Source organism: Podarcis cretensis (assembly GCF_951804945.1).
Source record: "Podarcis cretensis genome assembly, chromosome: 16".
Lineage (NCBI taxonomy): Eukaryota > Metazoa > Chordata > Lepidosauria > Squamata > Lacertidae > Podarcis > Podarcis cretensis.
In genome coordinates this window covers 40,409,172-40,422,577 of record NC_137186.1, presented here as the reverse complement: position 1 = coordinate 40,422,577, position 13,406 = coordinate 40,409,172, and the positions used below count along the sequence as shown (strand labels likewise).

Genomic DNA, 13,406 nt, shown 5'->3' with positions numbered 1-13,406 from the left:
AGCAACTTCCTTCCCCTGACAAACTGACCCACAGAATTTATCTGACAGACTAAACCTCCAGGAATAGAATAGAATTAGTCCACAGACCATATCAAAACTATAAAAAAATACAGTCACCACCAAAAATATGCATACAATTAAGCAATAAAAATCCTAAAAAATAACAGGAAAAATACATGTCAGAATATGTTTATAACCTTCCACGCTGACCCACATAATTTATTTGACAGGCTAATCCACCAAGAGAACATTCCAGAACAGGGTAAGGATAATCTCATTAAGATGCTCTTAATTAATATTCTCAAACATACCAATAATATTTGTAGGCAAAATGGGCATGAATCAAATTCCTCACACATTGTGGGCCCACAAGCCCAAACGGGGGGGAAATAGTTTACAGCCCTTAGGAAATATGTTTACTGTATTTCTGAAGATTTAATTAAAGTGGTCTCATCCTACTATGGAAGCAATTCAAACATTTTCTTTTGGGGGCAGGGGGGCATTTGGACCTTTAAAGGGCATTTAAAAAAAAGTGGAGGAAAGAACAATAGGCCATCAACTTAAAAGCAATAAAAGCCACAGGAACCATGGGTCTGGGGCAGGAAAAATATTACACTTATAATGAAGTGACACAGGTAATTTCTCAGACAGACATGGTGAACCAAAGTGCTAAATTGTGCTTCAGAATGAAAACAGGCGTTAAACCCCCCACCATTTAGGGTGTGTATAAATGGAGCCCCTTTAGGGGCTGTAAAAGAAAGCTTGCGGGAAGCTTGGAATGAAATCCTATAATTAGAGAATAAGAAGTTAACGATCATAAAAGGCACTAACAAAGTCTTAAATGTAAGACCAAGAGGCCAAGCTGAGAGAGGGAAGTACTGAAGGGGGAAAATAAAAGCTCTATATATAATTCTCTCACCTGTGTAATTCAAAGGTCAGGCTAATATTAGAAGGGTTTTTTCCAGAATGTTTAAGGTGCACGTTGATAGGGTGTGCTGCTCAACTCACAATCACAGACAATAGCAGAATGTCAGGCTTGTGAAATCTACCGGGTACTTTGTTTTCTCATTAGGATCCTGAGACCCACCAGCCAAGGGGAAGTGCAACAAAGGCCCAGGAGGCAGAGTCTATTGCCCTCCTGAGTTAACGGGATGTACAAAAAAGCACAAATCTACAACTGAGTTGCAGCAGGCCAGGGATTCCAACATCCTAATTTAGAAAAAAAATATGTTGCTGTTAAACAATTGGGATTCAGAAACCCTTGCTGATGTACTGCAAATCATCAAGATCCACCTTCTGCCCACCACATCAGGTTGGGCTAGGTTTTTTTGTAGTGTTTTAAAAAAAACTTAATCTCCTGTGCAACTACAGACAAGACCGAGACAAAAGAACTACATGTACTCACCTCCATCACATCACTTTCAAAACACCAATGCAGGCAAAACATGGTTTGTTTTCAGCCTGACCGTGGCCTTATTTGGCTGTTGGGTCTTAAATTCACACATCTTCTCTATCTCTGCCCCAATTCCCTTTCTGACTCCTAGGTTTGGACAAACCACAGCTTGCAATCCCGTCTCAATCAGCAAACTACAGTTTGAACTCATCCTCCAAAGCACAACTTCCAATTCTGCTTTAGAGGGCTCCCATAGTTTGGTGAGTTGGAATATAACAGCAAACCATGGTTTGGAGATCAGGGAGAGAATCGAAACACACAAGAGGAAGAGGGGAAGACACAAGCTCAAGGTCAGTCAAACCATGGCTTGCCATTACTCATGAACTAGTCCAACAGCTTTTATTGTACCCATTTTCAATAGCAAAAAAAGGCTAAGCTTTTGACTTAGAGGGGGGAAACCCTGCAATGAGCACAACTTGTGGAAGCAAGAGAAGTGGGATTCTGTATTAGCTTTGGTAGAGAGGGTGCTAAAAAAATTGAAAAGAAATTTGCACCAAAACAGGCAGCAGATTGCAGCAATCTACAGCAATTCAATTCAATTAACTTCTCCTCATACTGATCATAAGGCTTTATCAATGTTTCTCAAACCTGGGTCCCCAGGTGTTGTTGGACTACAGTTCCCATCATCTCTAGCTAGTAGGACCAGTGGTCAGAGATGACAGAGGAGTTATAGTCTCAAAACATCTGGAGGGCCGAGGTTGAGGAAGCCTGCCCTGGAATGAGTTGTTTGCAGCTGCTTCCTCACCACAGCTTACCCAAGCTCAGGAGTTGCTTTTCCACAATCAGCTGGTAACAGAATTAAGACAGTGGCTGCATATCACACTTAATATAATACTATATTCCCCACAGAAATTCAGGAGCGTCCATCTTCATTTTGCAATCTTAAAAGATAAAATTAATGAGAAATTGTGCTCTGGCTGCAAGAAACTAAGACTAAAATCCCTGCCACCAACAACTCTCACAGGGAGCAGGAACTGACAAATTAAAGGCCAATTCATAAATGCCACAATCACAAAAGTAAACAGGAAGCCACTAACTAAAGAGGCATAATCCCCTCTAAAAGTAATGGGCAGAGGGAAACTACTCATTAAAGGGACTGTCATGGAGACATAGGGTCTTGTAAGTAAATTTCCTTTACTCTGAGTAAATGCAGTAGTGTGTTACGAGGGCAGGCATTTTTAAGGGGAACATAATGCTACATTAAGTGAAATAACCCTTTAAATTATGAGTGCAGCTGACCTGTGGAAAAACAATACCTCAGCGGCATCAGAGGGCCCTAAGTCTGTTAGCTACATTAGTGTTCCTAACTCATGAAATCATTGATTTCTCTCAAAATAGCATCACACAAATGATTAAGACGAAATAAAAGCTGGAAACAACAGTACTCAGCAATAAACCCTAAGTAATATACATTAATAGGAAAGCTGCCAATAGGACAACTAGGACTTCCAAATACTTCCATTACTGCCAAATTAGTAATTTATAGTTCTTGGCTATGCCCAATGTTCAATTACGTGAATCAGCACAATCGGGCACCAACATTCCCAAGTCTGACACAAAAGATCATACCAGGTATGAAAGTCACCCTTGCAGACAGAGGCACTTCACTTAAAGTGGCCAGGGATTAACCTTGATTCAAGCCAGGCCTGCACAAGTTGTTATCTACCAAGTCAAATGCAGCCCATCAGTGACCAGCTGCAATCTGCCAAGATTTTGACAACCTCCCTGATTCTGCAGTCTCAAGCAGACAGCAAAATCATAACATTCACCAACCCTTTTGCTGAGCTGCTCTGCACAAGAGGTGAACTGCATTTTATCACACAAGATGTACAGACCAGCCTTGTATATTCAATACATGTATGTATATAATGCTATGTTGTCCATACAAATAGCTGGATTTGTCATTTTTTGTTTCTGTCCATTTTGGCTTCTCTACATAGCTCTTTTACACAGGTTTGCATTAAAATATTAACTGAATTAATTTATCCCCGATCCCTAGTTCTATTTTAACACTTTATTCATATATTTTAGCACTCATGACAATAGCTTTATTCAGGCAATAAACCATTTGGTGGTTTGTCGTTCCAGGAATGAGCTGCAGCAAGCTTTACATGTCAGCACCCTCTTCTCCCCTCTCCTCCTCCGGTGTGGCCAAGAACCATTTTTTTCTAGTTTAGAATAACAGCAGTTAAGCATTGCGCTTGAACCTGGATAAACTGTGGTTAGTTTTAACTACAGTTAAATTGAATAGAAGATTTCACTTCCCATTTCTGTCAACTAAAGTTAAGCATTGTGTCACAGCCCTAAGCTCTGGTTAATCTTAGCTATTATGCATTGAAACAAGCCAGCTTCATAAACTATGGTGAAACAGGCTTGATCAGAGGAAAAGATGGGAGACAGCACAAGCCTGAGGTCTGTGCGCATAACATTAAATCATTGTTTCTCAGTATGTTCTAACTGGGCATAGAGCTTCCACATCTGAAATCTATGAGTCAACAAGTCCCTGGTTCATTTCTCACCTCTGCCACAAATTCATACAGTAGATAGAATCAGGCCCTTGGTCCAGCTAGCTCAGCATCATTACTAGTAGCAGCTTTTCTCCTCCTACCTGGGGAATATGTTTTAAGGATTGCTGACTTAATGTATGTGGAGTCCTTTGAATAATCAAATTAATATTGAATATTTTTATTATGAAAGCTCATTGATTGTAACAGACAGAAGAGTCAAATTTCAAAGGAGCAAGTTGATGAATCACAAGGATTATAACCACTTTTTCAAACTTAGCAAACAGATTCTAGTACAGGAGAAGAGAAAGTACAGGAAGAGAGGATGAAGCATTTTACAGTCTTTCTCTTTCCCTTACATGCACACAAGAAGCGCAACTATCAGCACTATTGGAAGAGATGGTGTAATAATTAACAGAGAAAAAACAATACATTATGAAGGTTTCCTAAACAAGGCAAAACAAAAAACTCCCCATTTAGGCAGGGGTTACGTTCCGAGGCACCACACATTTAAGTGAAATAGCATATATATATTGCAAACACCCTTGAAAAAGCCTGCAGAAAGCCTGCAAATGCTTGAAAACCCCTTTTAAAAACCAGCAGCACTTACCAGACTCCCTCCAAACTTCCTTGCTCAAACTCCCAACTTTCAACAGGCCTCAAAGGCTCCTGGGATTGCACTTGCAATGACTTGTGGGATTGCTAGGCGCTGTTTTCACACCATTTTTGCTGTTTCCATGCTCTTTTGGGACTGTTTTTGCCCCTTTAAGTGCCACTTCCAGATTCGCAGTGATGTGTGTGTGTTTGTGTGTGTGTGTGCGCGCGCAGTCACGTATGATTTGAACACGCATTAATGTGTTGTTGCCTGTATATGTTGCTGTTGGGACATCAGAGTAGTTTGGATAATCAAGAGTTCATCAAGAAGAAGAAGAAGAACGGAGAGCCATAAACAGCTGTCTGCTTTTCAAAGATTGGAAGATGGTGAATGTTTAGGGTTGGGATATATATCAATATATCACCCCAAACTGGTTTGACGTGCATATTGTGATATTGGTTTCATAATTTTTGATCTGGCACTATATTGTGAATCATGATGTGTGGGGGTGCCAACCTGAATTTTTAGTGCTGCCTTGGTATAATCCTTCTGAGTGCCCTTGGTGGCATTCTTGGTCCTAGCATAAGGCTCTGCAGATGGTGAGAGGTGTTTCTGTGTTGGCGATGGGGGATAAATTCAATTCAGTTCACATTTAAAGGCAAACTTCCTAAATTTGCACTTTACAAAACAAGTACATGAACCAAAGGGCGATTGATTGTCTTTCAAAATCCTTCAAACTCTGCCATGCAGTTCTCCAGTCAAATCATGTGTACCGAAATGCATGCGCACACACACACACACACACACACACACACACACGAGAGAGAGAGAGGGAGTATACACACTGCCCTGCACTGTAGAATGGTGTGTTTCATTGTCAACCCTGCTATGAAATTAGAATGGAACAGGCTGAGGGGCTGGTGTTTGAAAAACAGTTGGAGGCTGGAGCTGTTACATTTGCATTGTGTTGCGTTACTGAAAACTCACTCTGTATTAAAAACAAAAACCCTTGTTTGACTCAAAAGAAGTGATGAAATGCATTACAGATGTAGTACTGGTATGTGGCCCCTGATCTCTGAATCTGCTATCAAAAATGTGAAGATGTTTCTCTGAGTTGCAAAGAATTTTAGCGAAAGCCAGCAAAGGGTGAGGCAGGGTGAGCACATGTCCAGCTGAGGAAAAACTCTGGGCCATTAAGGTACAGAAGGGAACAACGCCATTTGACTTGGCCCCGATGCTTTGCACTGTTTCACAGCAATCTGTGTGAATCCAACGTCACCATCCAGGAACATTTTCTCAATCCAATTAGTAACCCCTGCACAGAGAATTAGGAAATTGTAGGGAGGTCTAATAACAGGAGAAAACATTGAAAAACTACACAAAGAGACTGAAACCTACAAAGTGCAATTGGTTAGACACAAGAATCACTGCTTCAAGAGAACACTAAAAGAAGCAAATGCATTTATGGGTCTTAATCTTTTTTGTGCTGTTAGATGAAGTCTGACGTCACCTTCTGAATTTAAGAGCTCATTAGGAGGCCAACATCAATTACAGCAGAAGGATGGACACGGGCCATATGCCATACAGCCATGCTGTAGCTATTAAATCTCGCTACAGGTCACAGGGCAGTCAAATACCTACTTGCAGCAGAAGAGAAAAAGAAATACATTCCTAAAAACCAGTTTTTAATTGAAACCCACAAACAAGACTCTTATTTCTTCCACCAACATTAATGGAAAAAGAATATTGAATTTTGGCCTTTTCTGCCATATTAAATGTGGCAGCCGCACACACTCCCCTTGTAATGTTCCCAGCTCCACATTGGCATTTTAAAACTTTAATGGCAGCAAACGTTGCAGCTAAATAGCCACTAGAAAATTAACAGAGAGAGTTATTCCATGCCTGAGAAAAGAAATGAAACAAAAACCGAGTGATGGGTGTTCCAAGCCTGCTTTATATAAGCGACACAGTCACGAATCGGGTTGGTGAGCAGTGAGGATAATCAAATAAGATTTAATCTCCACACAGAATAGCTGCTTTAAAGAAGTCCACACATTTTCCTACAACGGGAATGGGATGCACTAGTAGCATAGCCAATCCAAACCTTTTTGCTGCCTGTGACATAGTCAGTTGACGTTTAATGACAAACGCACCCAATCTGCACTTTTGGAAACAGTATGCAAACCGAAATGCAGCCATCCTTCAAACTGTTCACTTCTCTGCGTTCTCCAGTCAAGTAATGTTTAGAAAAATCACACATTCCGCAGCTTCCTGCTGAAATTGTGTAACTTTTCATATGGCAAATGTGCTGGGGTTGTTGGTGCTTTTTTGTCCTGCTTTTGTTCTGTTACAGCATTCCAGGCGGCAGTAATGCAGTAACACTGGGGAAGCATCTCAGAACAACTAATAAAACAGAATTATGTGTGGTCCATTATAAATCCAATACTAACACACTGTTAGGGGTCAGGAACATGTTGCAGAATACACCATGTTTTTTTAAAAAACCACACAGTCTGGAGGGTCTTAGAATCTGTTCACATGCCCTAATTCTTTCCCTTTGAACTTCCCTGTCTCCACCTTCCTCTTCTCTTTTCTCTCCATCATTCTCTTTCTCTATCGTACTCCTGACCCACGCCCTTCTGAAACATGAAGCTAAAAATACCTAGTTAAATATATACGTGAACAACACTGAAAAAGAAGGAAGGTAGGGAGAGCTGAAAATAGTCCACAACAAAGCAGCAGGGAAGGAATCTGCTGGAAATAGACACTGCAAAAACTCAAAAGGACATATTTGAAGAGGGTGCGTTGGCAGCTATGAGATGGCGAGCCTGACAATCAAATAATTGCCAAAATTACTGTTATACAATAATGGATCCTTGGAAGATTAGATTTTTCAAGGGCCAGCTGTGGAGAACTGGAAAGATATATGAATTTCTCAGAAACGCCAATTTATAACTGAGGCTTCGGTGTTATGAGTTTGGCCTTTGGTAGACTTTTAAACAAGATTAATTGTTCCTGAAATAACAGGAAACGTTCTGTCTAGGGGTTTCCTCAGCCAACCCCATTATTACGTCCATTGTTTCTCCTCTATCACCACCATCCACACACCTGCCAAAGGTATCTTTGGGGAGGCAGCACTTTCCAAAACAATATGCAAATCAAAACACACCCATCCTTTGAAATTCGCCCTTCTCTGAATTTTGCAATGCAGTTCACCAGCCAAGCAAATAACTACAGAAATGCATATACTGGGGGTATGGTCTGCACAGAAATCCACATATTTGTGAAAACTGTATACTTTGATGCATTATATTTGGGTAAGCGATCAGTCTGAACACCACCAAAATGCTGAACACCCTCCATGGTCCACCTGTTCTGTGTCCATTGTGGGCATTTGAAAAGGGCTGTCAAGCTATCACTTGACACTTCCCAGTCTTTGAAAAGAAGAAAGATGTTTGTGGCTCTCTGCTCTTCTTCTTCACTAATATCATTCTCTTTTTATATGAACTCTTGTTGTCCAAACTATTCTGATGTCCCAAAAACACCACATAGAGAAACTTGTGCTGTATATGGCTTTGTTTAGGAAACCTTCATCATGTAATTATTTTTCTCTGAAAAAGAAAAAGAAAACCCTTTTAGCAACCTAGGAACCATAGCCTACCATGAGCAAACCTTGGCTTTGGCTCATGGATACTGGGGAGAAAGCTTAACCACAGGTCTTGGTTCGGACAACACACTTAGCTCAGCTTGCATGGTCTTGTTAAGGCAAAGTTTGGCTTAGAGTGTAAAGTAAAGAGGACACTGATTGACACTGCTACCATTTTTTCAAGATCATAGGCATGGAAATGTTGTTGTGTTGTTTCTCCCAAACAAACACTTCTAAAAACTTCAGTTTGGTGGCAAAACTTATCGTGTTGAGTTTATTTTTTTAGTCAAGAAAGCCAAAAGAAGCAATAGCACACTGCTAAAAACATGTCTTGTAACAGTGCAAATGGTGTACAATTAGAAAAAGAAAGTACATACTATAACATATGTTTTCCCTTCTGTCTCTATATATAATAGGGAAAGGATATTTTGGCTGTCTTTTCTCTTGGAGATGCAAGACAGAAAAGCATTATGCAGCCAATAATAGCCTTTTAATTGTCAACAGGTGCAAAGTGACTACTTATTATACCTATTATTTCCCTTTGTCTGAGGTTGCTCTGAAAAAGCACTAAGAAGAAAAATGGATGTGCACGGAACACAGATAAGAGAATTCTGTAGATTCCGAGGCTGATCAAAGTTTTCAGGAAAAGACCAGAGTTTTAAAGGGATCAATTCTCATCCCTATGTGGTCACCTTGAGGAAGTTATTACTCACCCAGGAAAGTGTCTGTTTACAGTGGTACCTCGGGTTAAGTACTTAATTCGTTCCGGAGGTCCGTTCTTAACCTGAAACTGTTCTTAACCTGAAGCACCACTTTAGCTAATGGGGCCTCCTACTGCTGCACTATTACTGTTCTCATCCTGAAGTAAAGTTCTTAACCCAAGGTACTATTTCTGGGTTAGCGGAGTGTGTAACCTGAAGCATTTGTAACCTGAAGCGTATGTAACCTGAGATACCACTGTACAAGCCTGTAATAACTTTTGAATCTTCACTAGGTAAAGCTTTCTGTCAACAGTATCACGTGAAAGGCTTTGTATGAATTAGAATCTTCAGAAATATGCTTCTGGAGGTTTATAGCAGGAGTAGTCAACGTGGTGCCCTCCAGCCAACATGGCTAATGGTCAGGGGTGCTGGGATTTGCAAAACATCTGGATGACACTGAGTTGGCTAACTCTGATTTAGAGGGTGGTGTTTCTTTGTTTGTTTGTTTAATTTGCTTTGCCCAGCACCCTTCAAGACTGATTTCTCAGCTAGGCAAAATAAATGTGGGGAAGAGACCGCTCCAATTATTAAATCACTGAGGGTAATGAATGCTCACATAATTTAATTGGTGCTTCAATGCAAGGGCCCAATTTCGCTGCAGTGGTCTAAATGTTTAATATCTGTGTCTTCATGCCTGACATTAACAGATTAGCAACACAACACTTCTCCCAGTTTGTCTCAAGAAGAACTATTGAGAATAAAAGCATTCAAAAATGATCAAGTGAAAACGAAAAGAAGCATCTCGTAGCAACTGAGACCAGACTTCCAAATCAGTTTCTAATATGGTTTCAGATCCTGCAGATTCCTCATTTCCTTTTCAACGGTGTGTTCAACTTCTCTCTTTCTCTCTCTCTCTCTCTCTCTCTCTCTCTCTCTCTCTCTCTCTCTCCCCCCCCCCCCCCCCCGCTTTCTTTGTTTTGTAAACCATGATTTGGTGTCACCACTGCTGCAAATCACTATCTACACCAGCACTGGCATGAAATCCAGACTCTAATAGCTTCTAAATAATTTATAGGATTCCAGAATATGTTCAGGCTGTGAAGCAAGGCAAGAGGCATTGTGAGGACTGAGACAACATGACGCTCTGCTTCTGGTTGCTGTACAAAACAAGGCACATTCATCTGAAAACATAGATGCAGAGAGGTCAAAGCATGCATCTGCAAGGGTGTGTCTGCTTGTCTTCTGCCTTGCTCGAAATTAAGAAACAGCGCTTCTCTCCCACCCAAAAACCTGTATTTTTTATTTAAGTCTCAGACAGTTTCACTGTTGCCCTATCAGGCATGCAAATGGCTAAGGAACCAGCATGGCTCCAGGGCCAGACTGGACGTGACTAGAGACACAGAGCAGGAGTAGCTCTATCTTTCTAGGAACATCTAGTTCTGCCTGAAATTGGTGCATCTAAGCTCAGCTGAAACATGGAAGAGGTTATGAAGAATCTGTACAGATACACAGCGCACCCTCCCCTCCCCATTAGGGTGAGCTCATCCTTCTTTCTTTCATTCACTGAAGATGCTCATATTAGCCTTTAAACCTCTAAACCATTTGGGACCAGGTTATCTGCCGCCACCCATACAAGCCTGCTCAACTTAAAGTTCAGCATCAGTGATCCTGCTCTCTGGTCCATCATTGAGAGCCGCCAGATCATAGAATCATAGAATCATAGAGTTGGAAGAGACCACAAGGGCCATCGAGTCCAACCCCCTGCCAAGCAGGAAACACCATCAGAGCACTCCTGACATATGGTTGTCAAGCCTCTGCTTAAAGACCTCCAAAGAAGGAGACTCCACCACACTCCTTGGCAGCAAATTTCACTGTCGAACAGTTCTTACTGTCAGGAAGATCTTCCTAATGTTTAGGTGGAATCTTCTTTCTTGTAGATGAGAGAGAACAAGGCACAGGGCCTTTACTGTGGTGGCTCCACATCTCTGGAATAACCTCCCCCGACAAGTACATATGGCTTCCTCTTTGCAGGCTTTTAGGAAGACTTTAAGGACTTCTTTATTTCAACCTGCATTTGGTTAATTTTAGTGAACTGTGCTTTTTAATGAGTTTTTATCTGCTGTTTGTATTTGTCATTTAATTATGCCTGTATTTTTTAATATAGTTTGGGGGGTTGTGTCTTGATTATTTGCGGAAGGAAGGATGAACAAGGATAGGCTTATAAATTAGTACAGAGGTGAAAAAGAAATAAATAAAACCACACACAATGAGAACATTGATCTGGACGCAGCCTTGGGAAAACCTCCTCTTCCAACGGCCTCTCTCCATTAATCACTGGATAACAAACCAAGCGGACTTAGCAGGTAATAGAAATTCTGCAGGCTCTCTGCCAAACCAAAAATCCTTTAAAACGTGCCTAGATGAAGAAAGGTGGTACATCCAAAACCATCCTCAGAGGTTTGACAAGGTCTCAACTAGTTTCGTTCCCCATTAATGATGAGCGCAGGGGAGGGGTTTAATCAAAAACGGCTGGCTGGCTGGCTGTGAGGGACTTTCGTTCATTTATCTCGAAACGATCTCTATGCCTAGCAGGGTACTGTTGACAGAGCTGTGGCAATGACTTGAGCACACAACTGCAGCCTGGTTCTTCCCCCTGCCTAGCCACGGCTGGTGACTGATGCCAAACAGCGTTGTCTCAACAAAAAGTATTTTCCCATCTGACTCTCCAGACAGACTATCAACAACAGCATAGACTGAAAAGCAGGCAGAAAGTCGGCCTTTAACTAAACACAAGAGAAAGTATTGTGTTTAGAAGCAAGTTTGCTTATTTCTAAAGGAAGACATGTCAGCTCTGATTTACATGAATCATGTCCTGCAGTCGGAATATTCTGACTAGTAAAAACTGATCCAAGAAAGGGGGGGGGGCAACACCCCACCTCACCCCACTAAGGATGATGGGACCTAGATATGCATGTGTGATGGTGGTGAAAAGGACAAAGGAGACACAGTCTGCCATTTTTTAGCTTTCCTTACTGGCTGGGACTGATGGAAATTATAGTTCAGAACATCACCAGGTATGCAAAGGCTGGACAAGACACTATGGCCACATGTGCACCTCATATTGAAAGCACTATTATACCACTATTATACCCAAGACAGTCAGAATAGTTTAATAGTCAATCCCTCTTCCCAGGGAATTCTGGGAACTATAGCTCAGTGAATAGAATAGGGGGTCTCCTAGCAACTCTCACCACCCTTAACAAACTACACTGCCCAGGATGCTTTGGGAGAGTGCTATATAGTGCAGATGCAGTCTATGATTTATATAGGCTGGAGGTGTTTTAGAGAGCTGAAACAAATCTCTGCCCATAGTGTGTATATTCATCCTACTGACGCATTGCACAAACAGGCATTGTAGGTTTATACTTTCTTTGAAAAAACCTGCAAAATTTGTTTGACCAAATGTGATGAATATGTGCAGAAGTGGGAAGCGACATCTCTCTTACTCCCAAACCATTCTCAAGTCTCTTCAAAAATATCATCTGTCTTCCCAGTGGAATATAAATTTGCAGAAAGCTCTTTCAATGCTGGAAATTCACTTTATACAGAAGCAAGCAGCAAGCAGTTTTTTCAAAGCACATTTAGGTAGCTGCCTTGACTTTACCATCTGCCCTAATAGTTGGATTATTCACAAGTATTTTAAAAAATGCAACTGCTTTATCAACATGAGTCATCAAAGAGCCCCCCAAACACTGGTGCTGAGCAATGTTGCTGGAAGAAGCAAATGGCCACAGAAGGGTCTATTTCCCCAGTACAGGAAGGCTGGAGACTGGGAGAGAGCTCATCTTGAAGGTCTGGGAAGGGATGAGTCGCAGCAGAATGAAGCAGGCCAACCCAACAGATTAATTTTACCCACATGACTAATAATTGACTACAAAAAAAGCTGAGTTGTGTTAAAAAGCAGGGACTGTCCATGATGCATCACTGAGCTGCCTACACCTTCGACAAAACTGGTTTTTACACACAAGCAGAGCATTCCCCTCTCCATTAGACTTGTATTCGCTAAAGGACTCTCCTACTTCCCCATCCCAATTTAAAAAATAGTTCAGCTTTGCATGATGAGGAAACACAAAGGTAGAACTATTCTGGACATCTAGTGAAGTACTGGCTGTGTATATTCCTTTTTCCTTTTCTTTTTGCATAAACAAACTGTCTGGAGGGGAAAGGCACATGCACAGTGACGAATCAGAAAGAGAAAAGAATCCAAATATAGAAACTGTAGATGCAAATGACTGCACCCAAAGCAAAGCAGCCCTATTACTGGACTAGGGAACCACAGGAAAGTGAGGCAATTTGAGGACACCAAAACAGAGCCTATAAGCCACACAAAAGTGAGTGGAGCAGTTGGATGGGCAGCAGTGGGTGGGGGGGGCATACTTTGTAAAAGGTTTCCTGCCTCCTTGCCCAGAGGTGATTGTTGCTTTTGAGCCTGGGCCAGACAGATTTC

The 13,406-nt window shown here is 41.4% G+C and overlaps 1 protein-coding gene and 1 long non-coding RNA gene across 8 annotated transcripts in view; one reads left to right on the top strand and one right to left on the bottom strand.

The window, feature by feature from the left end:
- The window catches only part of PITPNM2 (phosphatidylinositol transfer protein membrane associated 2), a 204,472-nt gene that overhangs the window by 124,166 nt on the left and 66,900 nt on the right, over positions 1–13,406 (bottom strand). The gene's annotated exons all lie outside the window — the stretch shown is intronic.
- LOC307204622 lies at positions 3,037–8,854 on the top strand. Its single transcript, XR_013833758.1, has 3 exons — positions 3,037–3,310; positions 5,599–5,708; positions 8,749–8,854. It is a non-coding gene; the product is annotated as an uncharacterized lncRNA (long non-coding RNA).